Raw genomic sequence first — 13,100 nt, 5'->3', positions numbered from 1 at the left:
TTTGTTAGCTTGATTATAAAACACAAAAGGAGTTTACTGGTTGTCGGTGTTTCTTTATGCATTTGTTTATGTGTCAAACACAGTAATTAACAGCAACTCGGAGTGGAAAATGGAGATGGCCCTATTACAAAACAGTTACAACAACCTGACAATACAGAAAGATCAGCTACAGACAAGTTACAACATCCTGACTGAAGAAAGAGAGCAGCTTAAGACCAGTAACAACAACCTCACCAGTGAGAAAAAAAAGTTACAGATTAACCGGACAGTACAAAAGGATGTGTTACAGACCAGATACAACATCTTGTCTGAAGAAAGAGAGAAACAAATCAAAGCCCTGGCCAGTGAAATAAATGATCTTCAGAGAAAACTTCAAGGTAATTACAAGTGTAAATGTTCAGTGTTTAAAGAGTTAGGTGCTGAGGAAGAAAGATTACATTTCTGTGGCCAATAAATGCCATCTATCTGCTCTACTCTCAACAGCAGGAACCAGTCGCAGCATTCCCTGAGAAGAAGTTCAGAGAAAAGCAAGCAGAAATCGGGAAAGATCAATGATGTCTCTCACATCCGGCGACAGATACTTTTGAGCAACAGGGAGGGACGGGGGTAACCATATCCCACCCATGTGCAAACAAACTGTAACAATATTGCTTGAATTAGGTAGATAGGACTTTCTTTTGGTCAGAGCATTTGGTGTTGTGATTGCTGTTAAGATGTCAATAGTATTTCAACAAATATTACACTTTTTTATATTTACATTACCCACCCTAGCTTTATGACTCGTAATAATTAATGTGTCCTCCTAAACAATGACACCCTGACAGTGAGCCAGCATGCATACCAGGACCTTCAAGCTGAAGCAGAATGTTAAAGGTAGGGTAATTCACTTCAGAAACACTTTGTGTTATATTCCAGGGAATGCACTTAACATCCCGATAGCAATGAATAAATTAAATGATTTCACAATAAATACATACAAATAAAATCATCTGTGGAAGCCGTGGCGCTGTAAAAAGCACGACCAATCATTTGAGCCGGCCCGGCTAAAATGACTGGATGGCCTACCTGCCTGTCAGCCTTCCATCTCGTGCACAACTTATCTCATGCCCTCATTGGTCATGTGTGCGTTCGTGTGTGTTGGAGGAGGGGCTCTGTAAGGAAGTCTGAAGGAAGGGGCAGATTTCTTTCGGCTGGGTACTTTCAAATTCCAGCGCACTCGAGCTGGTTTCTCCATTCTTACCTACCCTACCTTTAATTGAAAACACCTACGCCATTTATTTATACATCCAGCAGGTGGCAGTAAAACACTTCAGCCCTCTAAATAATAACTGGACTTTGACTATGTGCAGTGCATGAGATCCAACACAAACAATAGTGAACCATAAACTGCAGCACTTTCTCAATAATTTGATTTAATTTCTTTATTTTATCTCCAATAAATAATCTAATGGTGGGAACTTGTAATTTGTTGCACTCTGTTAAAAAAGAAGCCTTGTTAATCATTTTACCTTCACCGTGCAGTAGACACCCATATGTAATTTAGTTGTATTTAATAATAACATAACACCTCTTGTATAACTCAAATGGAAACTGTGGAAATGTTTGTGTTACTTATTTTTTTAAAGGAGGCATTTTCCACAAAATACAGCATCAAATAATGGAAACAACTCTTACACAAAGATGCTGTTTTATCAGTGATGAACTCATGATTATGAGGTCAAATGTATAAGAAATGTAAGCAGTGTAAAATATTACTTCATACGTGGTTTTGTAATAACATTTTTTCCCAAAAATATTCCCACTTGTTTCTACAAGATATTAAGGGTTTATTCACCTTTTACTGTTATAGGCTAATATGTTGAAATTAATTCCAACAAATGAGACATTTATAACAAGGCTTTTAAATTGTTATTCTTGGTTTTGTATCCCCGCCAACAATTTTCAAAACAAAACTTTCAAGGTGAGTGACAAATGGCATAGGAAATACATTACAGTAAATTGTACATTGAAACAAGTTTGTCCTGTTTATAATGACCCTTAAAACGTGCTTCCTACTGTGATCTCAAACTAAGTGATGGGAGAAAAGTGCACACTCCTCCTCCTAAAGATTATCGTTAGCAGTTTAGTTTTAGTATTCTCCAGCTAATATCCTCTTTGTGTTACCAGCCCTATACTGAAACTCTGCACAGAAACACTATTTGGGTAAAATAAAGGGAAGTTGCAGAAGAAACAATTTGTATTTTGTTCCCCATCGCTTACATAGAATGTATTATAGGAAGAAAGAGCCTGTATTAACAGGAATGATGACTGCAGAAAAACATTGATTTCGAAATAGGTCTGCATATTGGCATGAGTATTTTGTATCAAATAAGGAAGTTATGAATTGTGTATTTTATGTTGCTTACTTAAAGAGAGACACAGCTGCGTGTCCTCAGCATAAAAACACATACTGTAAGCACCCACTTATATGGTGAAGGGGAAGCATTTACATACCCTGTCAAGCATTTGTACTTGCACAGCACATTATACCATCTTCAATAATAAAGATAAAAGATTTATCAATAGAAATAATTGTATTTAAAAATGAGTCGTTGAATTCTATCATGTGTAAACTGGATTTTGTCCGATTTGGTGGCCGATTAGTCCAATGCTAGATCACCTTTGCTTTGTCTTAGGATTACTTTTTAATAATTACAACTTACTTCAAATAAGAATTTGTGACAGAAATGAAGCTGAGATACAGGTTATCCTTGTTGTGTCTCGGCAGATCTGTTAGTATTATTTCTCTGTGAGTCTTTATTGTCAAATTCCGTTTCTGCCATTTCCTGTTTTACTTTGTCATTTCCCTTCTCATTTCAGGTAGTTCGACTCCTACCTTGCCTGTTTGCCCACTGACCTGATTATCTGCCCCGCCCTTATTGTTTGCACCTGTGGAGTCCTTTGCTTTTGCATATATTCTGTGTGTTCCCTGTGCTCAGTGCCAGATCGTTTTTTAACCCTGTGAATGGCTTACCTTGTTTAACACCTTAGTAAAAACCTTTTTATTGAATCATCTTTTGTCTGGAGTCGTGCATTTGGGTCCTATCACTTTTGTGTGCCCCAGTCGTAACATTACAATCTGGCCAACAAATGGACTCAGCCGACTCTCAAACCCTGAGGGCAGCGCTCTGCTCTCAGGCTCAACGTCTGCGGCAGCAGGAGGAAGAAATGAAGGACATAAACCAGGGAGTAATGACCCTGACTAACAGCCAGAGGGAGTTTCGTGGCGCAGTTACAACGCAAATCAATCACCTGTCTGAACAGCTCCACATTGTACTCACACGGTTGGATAGTGTGCCCGCCGCTCCTTCCAATGTGGCTGCCCCAGCCCCAGAGCCTACAGCTGTTGTTTCCATGCCAGCTTCCATGATTCGTCTTGCTCCTCCTGCAAAGTTTTCGGGCGAATCTGGTAACTGCAGTCCTTTCCTAATGCAGTGTGACCTACATTTTACCTGCCAGCCTGCTGCCTTTCCCAGTGATCTAGCCAAGGTGGCGTTCATTGTGTCCCACCTCACGGGAAGAGCAGAAGCCTGGGCTACGGCGGAGTGGGCACGGAAGTCTCCGGTGTGTAATTCTCTCCAACTATTCACTGAGACTTTAAAGAAGATTTTTGACCGAACCACACCGGGGAGAGAAGCCGCCAGAGCCCTGACACAGATCTCCCAGCAGAATCAGAGTGTGTCTGACTACGCCATTGATTTTCGTACTTTGGCCACGGACAGTGGTTGGAATGAAGACGCACTATATGACATGTTTTTCAGCGGACTCAGTGACTGTGTGCGGGATCTTCTTATTCCTCTTGATCTTCCGCCAGATTTGGACAGTATGATCGCCTTGGCTATACGCACAGACACTCGGCCGCAAGAGCGACGGAGGGAGAAAGCCAGGAAAGCGTCACCTCCTGCACGATCTCCACTACGACCCGGATTTCAGACCCACAATCCCTCCTCAACCGTGAAACCTGCTTTGTGGAACACAGAAGAGGAACCCATGCAGCTCGGAAGGGCCAGGCTGTCTCCCGAGGAAAAGCATCGGCGTCTCCGGGAGCGTTTATGTTTCTACTGTGGGAAGCAGGGACATTTCCTGGGAGCCTGCCCGTTAAAAGACGGCGCTCACCAGTAAGACGGAGGGTGCTGGTGAGCCGATTGAAAACCGCAAATTTCCCTTCACGATCCATGACCCAGGTTGAGGTTAGTAATAATGAGCACAGCATAGCATTGAAAGTACTTGTAGATTCAGGGGCTGACGCTAATCTTATGGACTGGGGGTTAGCTAAACGTTTGAAAATTGCCTCCGTGCCATTGACTCAGACACTTGAAGCTAGCGCTCTGGACGGTACTCTCATGTGCAAAGTAACTCATAAAACCATGCCTCTTAAAATAACCATTGATCATGAACACACGGAGCATATGACTTTTCATCTGTTTGATTCTGCACAACATGCAGTAATTCTGGGCTATCCCTGGTTGTGCAAACATAACCCTCACATTGATTGGCGGACTGGTAAAGTTTTGGGGTGGGGAAGCGAATGCTCTCATTCGTGTTTCAGGGGCAAAACTGCTGAAATTATTAGAGAGCCCATTATAGACAATGACAGGGAAGATAAAAATAATCAAGACTCAGACTTCCCTGATCTTTCAAACGTGCCCAGCTGCTACCGAGATCTCAAGGAGGTCTTCAATAAAACTAAAGCAACATCCCTTCCTCCTCATCGCACCTATGACTGCGCCATCGATCTCCTGCCTGGGTCCCCCTTGCCCAAGGGAAGACTGTACTCTCTCTCAGCTCCAGAGAGAGAGTCTATGAGAGAGTACATAGACGGCTCTCTCAAAACGGGTCTCATTCGTCCCTCGTCATCTCCCGCCGGAGCTGGTTTTTTCTTTGTTGAGAAGAAAGATGGATCCCTGAAACCCTGCATCGACTACAGCCCCCTAAATGACATAACTATCAAGAACAGGTACCCCCTCCCACTTATGACCTCAGCGTTTGAACTGTTGCGAGGTGCTAAAGTTTTTTCAAAACTGGACCTACGTAATGCTTACCACTTGGTAATGATACGGGAGGGGGACGAGTGGAAGACTGGTTTCAACACTCCAAGCGGACAATATGAATACCTGATAATGCCTTTTGGTTTAACAAACGCACCTGCTGTTTTTCAGGCCCTCATAAATGATGTGTTGAGGGAGTTTTTGAATCATTTTTTTTTTGTCTATCTTGATGATATTTTGATTTTTTCCCATGATGAAGATTCACAAGTTTCACATGTTCGCCAAGTATTAAAAAAGTTGTTGGACAATCAACTTTATGTTAAGGCAGAAAAATGTGAGTTCCACGTCAGTTCCACTGCATTTCTGGGTTTCATCCTGGGTCCTGACCAAATAATGATGGATCCTGCTAAAGTGAGCGCTGTGGCTGATTGGCCCACACCCTCTTCCAGGAAAAAAGTCCAACAGTTCCTTGTATTTACTAACTTCTACAGGAAGTTTGTTAGGAATTTTAGTGCTATTGCCGCACCTATGCATGTACTCACCTCTCCTTCTGTTCAGTTTGTGTGGACCCCACAGACAGACCAAGCTTTCCAGAAGCTAAAAAAAGTGTTCACTACAGCTCCAATACTTACCATCCCGGATTCCCAACGGCAGTTCATGGTGGAGGTGGAAGCCTCCAACGAGGGCATCGGGGCGGTCCTTTCTCAGAGGGCAGAGAAAGACAGTAAGCTCCATCCATGTGCCTACCTCTCACGTAAATTGTCTGCTGCTGAAAGAAACTACGATGTAGGCAATAGAGAGTTATTAGCCGTGAAGGTAGCACTGGATGAGTGGAGGCACTGGCTAGAAAGGGCAAAACAGCCATTTATTGTATGGACAGACAACAACAATTTAGAGTACATACGCAAGGCTAAGAGGTTAAACTCCAGACAGGCACAATGGACCTTATTCTTCAATAGGTTTAACTTCATTCTCTCCTACCGCCCTGGCTCACAGAACGCCAAACCAGACGCGTTATCCAGGCTTTTTGACCCAGAGGCTCTTTCCAAGGAGACAGAGTCCATTCTACCGCCCACTCAGGTGATAGGAGGGGTGACATGGCCAATTGAGGCCAAGGTAAATCAGGCTTTAGAGGGAAAAACCGTACCCAGTGGTGGCCCCCCTAACCGTCTCTTTGTTCCCTCATCTGTTCGCTCTGACGTGATTCACTGGGCTCACACATTTGTATTAACATGTCATCCAGGCATCAAACGGACTATGTACATGATAAAACAAAGGTTTTGGTGGCCTAAAATGGAGAAGGAGGTTACTGAGTATGTGGCAGCCTGCACTACCTGTGCTCGGAATAAGACCTCTACCCAGTCTCCTATGGGTCTACTGCAAACTTTGTCCGTTCCCAGCCGCCCATGGTCTGATATCTCGCTGGATTTTGTCACTGGACTGCCGCCCTCTGCAGGTAACACCACCATCTGCACTGTTGTGGACAGATTTACTAAAATGACTCACTTTATCCCCATGCCCAAATCTCCCTCTGCTAAAGAGACAGCAGAAGCGCTCTTGTCTCATGTTTTCAGTTTGCATGGATTTCCTCGAGACGTGGTGTCATTTCCCATAACTAAAGTCATTAACCCGGTGGCTGTTCGCCTGCGCCTGCCCAGGTCCTTGAGAGTCCACCCTACCTTTCATGTGGCCAAAATCAAACCTGTTCGGGAGAGTCGTTTGGTTCCTCCATCCAAGCCCCCTCCTCCCCCCCGGATGTTAGACGGCGGTGAAACTGCTAGCAGTCAGGAAGAGAGGACGCGGCCGACAGTTTCTTGTGGACTGGAAAGGTTACGGTCCAGAACATCGGTCATGGGTACCAGCAAGTTTTGTTGTGGATCAGAAGCTGATAAAGGACTTTTTCAGGCTTAATCCACAGGAACCTGGGCCGTCTGGAGTCGGCCGTAGAGTGGGGGGGGGGGGGGGGGTACTGTTGTGTCTCTGCAGATCTGTTAGTATTTCTCTGTGAGTCTTTATTGTCAAATTCCATTTCCTGTTTTACTTTGTCATTTCCCTTCTCATTTCAGGTAGTTCGACTCCTACCTTGCCTGTTTGCCCACTGACCTGATTATCTGCCCCGCGCTTATTGTTTGCACCTGTGGAGTCCGTTGCTTTTGTATATATTCTGTGTGTTCCCTGTGCTCAGTGCCAGATCGTTTTTGAACCCTGTGAATGGCTTACCTTGTGAATGGCTTACCTTGTTTAACACCTTAGTAAAAACCTTTTTATTGAATCATCTTTTGTCTGGAGTCGTGCATTTGGTTCCTATCAGTTTTCTGTGCCCCAGTCGTAACAATCCTTTAGTGTGAGAAATGTATTCATCAGCCAATTAAGTTTCAGTGGAATAGTTTAATATAAGATAACTCAATAGCTGAATGGGAAAGATATATTACAAATGTAAACTAAGACACGGCTTAGGGCACTGTAGCAACAACATGTTTCCCAAAGCCATGCTTGAAAATATCCCACAGAGATCTTGACACACAGCCGAGCAACTCTAGAGTAGGTGCGCCCACAAAGTGCCTGCAAACTCGTATTGAAGAAAAGGTCACTGTGTACAACTACCATGAGAATATGTAGTAAAAAGTGTAAAGAAAAAACGTATTTTGGGAGGAAACTGTTTTAAAGGGCAGAGGATTAAAATAGAAGAACTGGGGTGTCAAGTGTGGCAACTTTAAATTGTTTTCCTTGCTCACAGGACAGGCAGAAAGGGCTCCTTGTAATTAGGAGAATTTTGCCCACGGCCACAGGGATGTTATTGCTGCCACAGTCAAGGTTTAAATGAAAGCATTATCATTTTTAAAGAGGTTTATATTTAGAGACGGACATCATGTTTACAATTAAGTGTAAACATTTAACAGCACCTGAGAATCTCACAAACCTTAAGTGTGGCTGCTCTGAAAAAAACATGTTCAGCTTGGCTTACTGGCCATTTAACATAGTTTCAATTATGAGCATGAGACTGATGTGATGTACAGACAGTTTATAGTTGTTGCTAATATTCAACCCATGTCCCGATTTTACATATAATACAAATAATGATAATACATTTCATTTCCAAGCGCTTTTTCAGGTGCTCAAAAAAGCTTTACAGTGGTAATAATAGAAAAAAAAAATTATTAAAACAGCAACACATATTATAATAGAATAAAAATATATTAAAACAGCAACACAACATAATTAACAAATGAAAAGCCAGTCTGAAGAGGTGTGTTTTGGGGGGGTTGGTGCAGTCTCGGATGTGTTGTGGAAGAGAGTTCCAGAGGGTGGGTGCAGTGATGGAGATATATTGCTTTCAACGTAAAACCCTAATAAAATGCACATTAAATAATACATATACCGCAAACATGCGTACATGTTACACAAATACTCCTTAGTTAATAACTGTAACTTTGTTGAAATGGGTTCAAAAGTATACCTTAGCAGGCAGCACTTAAACACCTAAACACTGTACAGAATAAACTTCCATTGACTTTAAAAGGGGGTTTAAAGTCACTGTAGGTTTTGAAATGGTTTACATTGTTTGTAAAGTTTTTTACAAGTAGTAAAAACTCATATGATGCTACAGTTACTCAAGGTACGCAAGGATCTGCAAAGGTTACAGCGAAGCAGAAAGTTATGAGTTCAGGAACAAAGGCAAACTAGAGAATACAATTCCTGATGAAATTGCTAGTGGGAATGCTTTATGCTGAAAAGCTGATGCTGAATTGCTATGCTCAAATGTAATGTGTAAGAAGAAAGTTAAGAATTTAGATTGAAATGATACATGAACACTGGGGGCTTGAATGTGTGATGAGAGAAGAAAATAAAGTAAAAAGGCTTGGAAAAGCAGCAGAATATTTGAACTGCAAACTTTTGAACCAACCTGATGGCGAATGATCTGTCGCCATACCAACGGCATTTGATGACATCCCATAATACGCTTAGATGCGTTGATGGCTGCATCGTTACCAAGTCTGTGAAGTTTTGGGCCGTTTGGAGCATTTTCACTGAAGTCATGAGAAAACTGCGTTTCATGGTGAGCATTGTATTGCCATGGCAACGGCATTTGAAGAAATCTCTAAACTGTACCCTAGATGTCTTCACGGCTGGACTGTTAGCACACATGTGAAGTTTGAGCACCTTTTGAACATTTTCATAGGAGTTATAGTGACATCGTCTTTTATGGCGAGGGATTTGTTTCCATGGAAACGGCATATGATGACACCCCATAATTAACGTAGAGCTGTTGAAGGCTGGACCATTAACCATTATCTGAAGTCTGTTGCTGTTTTGACCCTTTTCATAGGCGTTACGACAACATCGTGTTTAATGGCGAGGGATGCGTTTCCACGGAAACGGCATATGGTGAGATGTCAGATTTGACGTAGAGCTGTTGAGGCACGGAGAGATGATATACAGGTGAAGATTGTGGGACGACCGGACCGTGTCCATTGGAGCTACAGCGGCATCATGTTTTATGGCGAGGGATGTGTTACGGCATAATGATGACACCCCATAATTGAAGTAGAGCTGTTGAGGGCAAGACCATTAACCATTATCTGAAGTCTGCTGCTCTGAGCATGTCAGTTGGAGTTATGACACATCGTGTTCCATGACACAGGTGTTTATATTTGAGCTAACGACGTGTCCAGAGATCAAAGGTTTCCATGGTGATGTGCAGTAATCAGTGAGAGGAGAGCATTTTCATTGTTCTGAATGAGAGATAAACCTCTTACATGTGAACGTTTTGTTGAAGAACCGTAACAGATATCAGTGAATTTCAAAGCGTGAAGCATGTCAAGCAACCTGAGCACCTGAAGTGTACTTTTTGTGTACTTTCGGGTTAATAATGTGGCCTTATTGGCAGATTAACTAAAGGTGTGCCGCTGCTGTGGTGGGGAAAGATGAGGCTGAACTGACAATGGGGTTTAATGGAGACATGTTGAAGGTTTTTGTCACTTCATGCCCTCAAGAGACATTTTGCTTAATTTTTTTTGTTTAATCTTTTTTAATTTTTCAAGCAACGAGATGTTTTCCTACGTTTGTCATGAAAAATTATGTCTCAGGAATGTAGGGTTTGGGAATTATGGCAGGTGTTAAAAAAAATATGAAGGCAAATTTCAAAGCTGTCTTCCACTCTAGCTTTGAGATCACAAACCTTAACGAGCTGCTCAATACACAGACACTCATGTTAAAATATGAAGAAGGCCTCGTTATGAAGGTCTGAACAATGTTTAGTATTTCTAAAAGTATTAATCAGATTTAAAAGTTGTTTAACATGGATAATGTCAGAAAGATTTGTAACATTTTAAAAGATATATTTTCTGTTTTGTTCTAGTTTAAATGTACTGCATGTCTCTAGTTTATAGTTTGTTCCTCTGCAGCCTTACTGTCATGGTCTCACATGACCGAAATTAGCCAATCATACAATTCAGCTGCCTTAGCCAATCAGAAAATTCCGCCTGCAAGTCCACCTGTAGGGGGAGCCCAAGAGCGCTGGCCGACACACACTTTTCTGAGTTTTCTATGTCTATGAGGACAGTTTCTGAAATTCACACCGAGCATTCAATTAAACCAAATAAGCTCAACCTAGAATTTTCAAGCATTTTGCTTGTGTGGACCGGCCAAAAGGTCCTCACAAAAAGAAATGTCCTCACAAGTAAGGTTGTATGTCAGGGGTTGGTCCACACAAGAATAACAAGGCACCCACCCACCCACCCACACACACACACACACACACACACACACACACACACACACACACACACACACACACACACACACACACACACACACACACACACACACACACACACACACACACACACACACACACACACACACACACACACACACACACACACACACACACACACACACACACACACCTCTTCTTATCTGCTGTTGATAATCACCTGGGCCCAGGAGTTCAAAACTTTTAATCTCAATCAGATCCGATCCGATTTTGAAATCCCATTTTTTGTGATCCAGGATCAGACAAGTCGGCCAGATTTTGTCCCTGGAGTTCAAAGCAATTCAGGATAGGATCAGCCTGATCCAGATTACGATTTTTCAAGATGACTAGATCCTGAATATCAGTGCTTTAATCCTACCGATCGCCATCTAGTGTACATGAAAAATAATACAAGGAAGACAAGAGACCACATTGCAGAGACATCTATAATGTTTAATTATATTTTTTCATTTGAAAGGTGATGACAGATGATGGACTTTTTTTTTGTTGAAGATATTTTTACTTTAATCTAAATTACATTTGTGATTGACAATCTTTGCTGTGATACTTTTATGAGCATAAACATTTATGTCATCAACATTTGGTTGAAAACAAAATAGGCCACCACAAACGTGAGCAAAAATGGAAAAAATAAAATGTATTTCCCATGAAGGCTAACAATTGTGTATTATTTCAGTTAACAAACTTTGCCATCTTATTTAAATTGAAACATATTTTTTAATAAATTGTACAGTACATTTTGCTCTGGTAATCCACTGGAAATCCACCCCTTTGGTGGGATCAGGATAATCCAGGTTTTTTGGATCAAACTGATCCCAATCCTGTGTTGTCGGTTTGAAATACCCATTTTGAAGATTTGATCCAGATTAAAGCTTGGATTGGATTTCCTGATCTGATCGGATATCAAAGTGATCCTAATCCTGTTTTTCTGTTTTGAACTCCCCAAAATCCAAATCTGATTTGATCAGATAGGGATTAAAAGTTTTGAACTCCTGGGCCCAGGGGCCTCATTTATAAAGGGATATACGCTCCAAAAATGTCGTACGGCAGTTTCTACGCAATGTTTGCGATTTACAAATACTAACTTGACGGGAAAACGTGCGGTCCTCCATGCAAACTCTAACCCATGCTACGCACTAAGCACAAAAACGGGAGAGACGAGAAACTGCGACACCGTTGGCAGAAGGAAGAATGGAGAGAAATATGTGGAAATAAAATGTTACCTCTCATTTATCATATATAAAGAATTCATTTTCAAACATTGATTAAAGCCAATCTTAAAATGATTTAACAAACGCCTGTTTGAGACTCCTCAGTGCACACAAAAACATAACTGGGAGAAATAAATAAATACGGTTATTTAAAATCACCTCGAATATGTTGTGTTAATGTTATGAAATGTTTTCTCATAAATGATGCGGTAAGCAGGAGGACAGAATTACGTCTTAACTGACGCCGTTTTGCATTTCTATAGGTTGTAGATACGAGCATGGTTTAATACATGTTTAATCGTGTTTTATGCCGTTTGCCAAGACTTGATAAGTCGCTCGTAAAAAACAGGAGGTATGGAAACTAAGAGCACCATATGTGGTAAATTGTACAGCTAATATAACACAACACATTAGTTGTATTTCCTCTTCATATAGAGTTGCTGCGGAGGGGGGGGGGGGGGGGTGTCGAGATGCACAGGGTGCAGTGGAGACGCTGGGCACAGCTGATCGACAGCTGGGACACAAACCGCCAAATACAAAAACATCATTCAGATCCAGTCGTCATGACTCCACTCCGGAGGGATTCCCCGATCATTTCTTACAGTTTCTCATCAAATATGGGGTGTCTCCTCCCCGGTACACACACACTGCCTGAGGAAGGCTATGTGTATTTTTTTTGTCATTAACCTTTTTTCGGACCACTTATTTATTTATTTTGGTGACGATCCGACCTCCATGCTGCTACTCTGGTTCAAACTGCATCCACCAAACAATATGATTTATCTCGACCTCCCCAAAATAACCAAAATCTGACACGGTGTGAGATGTCTTTTTGAGCTGTTCTGTCGTCATTTCCTGCTATCTTCTTCATAAAGTCAGTCAAAATGAATGAATGAATGGGCGTTTCTTTGACTATTTATAGGCAAACATGGGCGTTACGTGAGGCCCGCAAAAGCTGCACCGCATTTCGAGTCGGTTGTGATTTTTAAAAGGGAAATAGGCGTAGGAAGTGCCATACGCACGTTCCTCGCGGGTACGCAATGTTTGGTGAATCGGAAAGTGGCGGAAAATGTATGGATCTATTTT

The 13,100-nt window shown here is 41.8% G+C and overlaps 1 protein-coding gene across 1 annotated transcript in view; it reads left to right on the top strand.

Annotated features, from left to right (window-relative positions):
* LOC307042039 (CD209 antigen-like protein A) overlaps positions 1-13,100 on the top strand; it is a 115,862-nt gene that overhangs the window by 81,594 nt on the left and 21,168 nt on the right. The gene's annotated exons all lie outside the window — the stretch shown is intronic.

This window comes from Notothenia rossii, assembly GCF_949606895.1.
Source record: "Notothenia rossii genome assembly, chromosome: 1".
Classification (NCBI taxonomy): domain Eukaryota; kingdom Metazoa; phylum Chordata; class Actinopteri; order Perciformes; family Nototheniidae; genus Notothenia; species Notothenia rossii.
Note: the sequence above shows the minus strand (reverse complement) of the source record. Positions and strands in the feature narration are given on the sequence as shown.